The sequence below is a fragment of the Nicotiana tomentosiformis genome, chromosome 2 (assembly GCF_000390325.3).
Source record: "Nicotiana tomentosiformis chromosome 2, ASM39032v3, whole genome shotgun sequence".
NCBI lineage: Eukaryota > Viridiplantae > Streptophyta > Magnoliopsida > Solanales > Solanaceae > Nicotiana > Nicotiana tomentosiformis.
In genome coordinates, this window is record NC_090813.1 from 104,869,446 (window position 1) to 104,873,626 (window position 4,181).

Below are 4,181 nucleotides of genomic sequence, written 5' to 3' on the forward strand. Positions count from 1 at the left end.
TAGGGTCCCCACAAATCTACATGAATTAGTTGGAAAGGCATATTGGAGTGAATGGTACTTTCAGGAAAGAGTATCCTTTGCTGTCTAGCCATGGGACAAATGGAGCAAATGAAAGATTGTTTATTAGGCAATTTATCAGAAATAAAAGAAATATGTTTCATTTAGCAAAATGAGCATGTCCTAATCTCAAATGCCATGCATGGTCAATAGACAAGGCAGAAGTAGAAAGATTAGCAAACACACAGAAGAATAGAGAGTAGAACCGCTCTTATTCTTTATATCAACATTGACAGTTATGGTTTTTATAGAGGAATTAAAAGAAGAAACATCACATTTACAAAGATCATTAGGCTGAAGGATGTAGAGACCCTTCAGAAGTCTACCACGCACCACTGACTTCTTCAGAAAAAGGCCCTGCAAAAAAGCACAAGCAGAGACAGTAAAAAAGGCATTACATTTAAGATGAACAAGTAGTTGATTTAAAGATATGAGATTATAATGAAAAGAAGGAACAAGTAGGACATTAGGAAGAGATATGATTGGAGAAAGAGAACCAGTACAATGGAAGAGTCACAAGGTAAGGGAAAAGTAAGGGTCTAATATCAGTTAGTAAATATTGGGGGGGGGGGGGGGGGTTCATATGATTAGTAGCACCAGAATCTATGATCCAAAAGTCATATCTCTACTTTAGTAAAATTGCAAACATAAGAATCACAACTATTGAAAGGAGAAATACCTATTAGACCTGCAAAATTTCCTGAACCAGATGGAATTTCTTGAGAAGCAGAGGACATCTTGGACTGTTGAAGAAAATTGAGCAGTTGATCATATCGATCCTTTATTAGAATGTTACCCCCAATGTCAAGTGGAATTACCTTGGAGCTCTCAGAAGTAGAGTTATCAGTAACTCCCATATCAGGTGAATCTGAGACTTGAGCAAATGCAGCTGACCTTTTGAATGCAGCTTATAACAGTTTTCAATCAGATGCCCATGTTTCTTATAACATCTGCACATCAAACTAGAGTTCCCCTTCTTAGCAGAATCAAAATTTATCCTTGGAGTGAAAGACCTTTGAACTCTAGTATTGTCCCTAGTAGTGTCAAATGGTACCCTTGAATTCATAGGCTTCTGAACATTTGTGGCAAAAGAGGAAGACTCTGGACTGAAGGAAAAATTTGAAATTTGAACTTCAGCTTGGCTTTCATCCTCAATTAGCATTGCATACACACTGTCATTATCAGGCAAAGGCTTCATCAACAAAATGTTTCTCCTAACCCCAGTGTAGGTTTCATTTAACCCCATCAAGAATTGATGAACCTTTTGCTCTTCTTCTAGCTTCTGAAAAGCCTCTTTATAACCACATGTATTGTCTAGATAAGCAATTGAGTAAGCCAACTCATCCAAAGATTTTTAATACCACTGAAATAGGAAGCAATGTTAGAAGGCCCCTGGGAAATGGAAGCAAGGTCCTTCATGATTTGAAATACCTTAGTCCCATTTGCTTTCCCATAACGTTGTTCGATTTCTTTGCAAAGTTTTTGAGCAGATTCTGTATACATCACACTCTCCCTAATCTCAGTGTCTAGGCTATTTTGTATCCACGCAGTCATTATATTATTATAAGGAACCCAGGGTTCAAACAACACAGAGTTTTCACTAGGTTTAGGGATTTTTCCATTCATTATCCCCAATCTGTTTTTACATGATAACCCAATCAAGATGCTTCGTCTCTAACCCCCATAACCCATGCCATTAAAGGTATTCATGACCAAAATTGTACCATGTGAGTCAGACGGATATAGGTACAAAGGGTGTGACGGTTCAACAGAAGAAGAAATAGTTGAGGTTGAAGCTAGAGTAGAGTGGTAGAATCGTCGATATGAGCCATTGATAGAAAATTACTCGGTCGAAAATTAGGGTTTTGAAAGAATTAGGGCTTTCACAAAATTCAATCAATTCTCACAGCAAAGCAAATGTAGACAACAAAAGTTATAGCAGAAGTAAGTTATCGGTCTCTGACGACTAATTTCAACAGAACACATCGTTAAGAAAACACCGAAGCAAACTCACCACCAAAAAATCCAAAACCACGAACCAACATCCAAGGATAGTATCGATCGATATGGAATGCTCATATGTCTTCAATTTTGAGCTTTGATAACATGAAAATAGTCAAATTCCCCATGAACTCGAAGAAAATCTTCAAGAGAAACCCTAAAAATATTAGTTCGTATAGAGAGAAAGAAGTATGAGTTGAACAGAGCACTTTATTAATGTGTAAGAACTGTACAAAATAGTATGAAAGTCTGTATTTATATTTATACAATCCGGGTCGGGTAAAGATTTAAATAAAAAGGATCGGGTCCAGACTAAGGAGGCTTTATCAGCTTTAGCATTTTCAAATGGGCCTCTCCTTCATTGGGCCTGTGTATTGCTTCATGGACTCCCCAGAATAATTTACCTTTCCCTTTTCTTTTTTATTTTTATTTTGGATACAACAATATATGTCCTGCAAATCCTTTGTTTCGAATTAATTAAATATGTAAAAGATTGGTCCTTGCGTTTTGCTCTTATTAGCTTGTGAAATGGTGTTTAGAATGGAAAAGGGAGGAAGAGGAGGAGAAAAAGATATTGAACTTAAGAAAGAATAATTATACTAGTAGTACAGATGATGGTGCAATTGACTTTTGTCCTTTGGGTGGAAAAATTCTATAATGGTCTTGGTTGATTGGAGTTAGTGACACTGCAAATATCATATATATTATATTTTGGAACAATAATTTTGGAAGTATGATCCACAAGTTCCCCCCGTTTCCTTTATAATATAGTAGCTTATATAATAGTAAAACTAAACAGCTATGATGAGATTTGTGTAGACACATAAAAGCAAAAAGGACATAAAAATTAACCAAAAAAAATCTTAGGTTAGTAATTATCAATTAGCCACAAAAGAGAAGAGTCAAAGCCTGCTATCGAGTTCCCAAATGAAAAACTAAAGTCCACCTTTGCTAAAAGACTCATCGTAAGTCTTATCCCGTGTCAACAAAAACCAATAGAAACACAAAAAAAAGTCAAAAATAGGGCTAAACTATCCAAAATCAGCAAACTTCTTCAAAGGTGATTTAAAAGTTTAAAAAGCACCGTAAGGGTGATGGCAAAGAAGATATATCATTTTTGAATCGTGAAGCCAAACCTCAATTCGGATAGGTTAATTAATAATGTAAAGTCAAACGAGAAAATTATAAAAAATAGTTTAACAGTTTAAACTTTTAACTAAAACTATAAAAAGCGGACACTAGCTTCAGTTCATCTAGCCACATGATCAAAGCCAATTTATAGAACACACACAAAAAAGGAAGATTATGATTCTGCTTAGGTCTCCTCCTTGCCCATGCACCAAGTCGGAAACGAAGTTATGTTGTTTAGAGTTAACCAACCTTCCAACATGCTTATGAACCTTTTTAGGGGTAAAAGATCACACTACAAATCTTTTTTTTTTCCGATAACCTCGTACCAATCAATCGAATATTGGTTAATACGACAATCTATCGATTGAATAAGCACTTAAACTTATAAGTTCATACCTCTAGAAAACAAAAATATGTGCGCGTGCATGTTTCTATATGGAAAACATTCTCACCCATGTCTCAAATATTGCTCATTTTCTCCAAGTTATTCTTGGCCGACGTCAAATAATTGGAGTTTTAAAGCACTCTGGGATCAAGACTTTGCTGATTCATAGCTTGTTTGGTCGAACTTCTGCGAAGTCAAAAGTGCTCATTTCAGAGTGTTGAGGTGTTTAGCCAAGCGTCTAGAAAAAAAAGTATTTTTAGGTAGTAGTAGAAGCTATTTTTGAGAAGCTGAAAAAAGTAATTTCTCCCTAACTTGTTTGGATGGTTGTTACCTATTGTATTGTATTGTATTGTATTGTTATTTTAAATACAATAGTTATTTTGATTGTTACTTAAATTTTGTTGTATCGTATTGTTAAATCCATCGTAACGTAACGACGAAAAATGCCACTTTTTGGAACGAAAAATTTGGTGTGGTAATGTCGTTTTCTTGCTTTTTTTCTCCCATCTTACCCTTTCTTATTATTACATAATAATATTTTATTATTTACCTTACTTTTTTATATAATGATTTTACTCTGTATCCTATTTTTTTTTAGTAATGTTGT

General features: G+C 35.0%; 1 long non-coding RNA gene across 1 annotated transcript; it reads right to left on the minus strand.

Annotated features, from left to right (window-relative positions):
- Window positions 1–250: 250 nt before the first annotated feature.
- On the minus strand, window positions 251–2,286 carry LOC104105547 (uncharacterized). Its single transcript, XR_688397.4, has 2 exons — window positions 737–2,286; window positions 251–414 (listed from the first exon to the last, which is right to left on the minus strand). It is a non-coding gene; the product is annotated as an uncharacterized lncRNA (long non-coding RNA).
- Window positions 2,287–4,181: the final 1,895 nt, after the last annotated feature.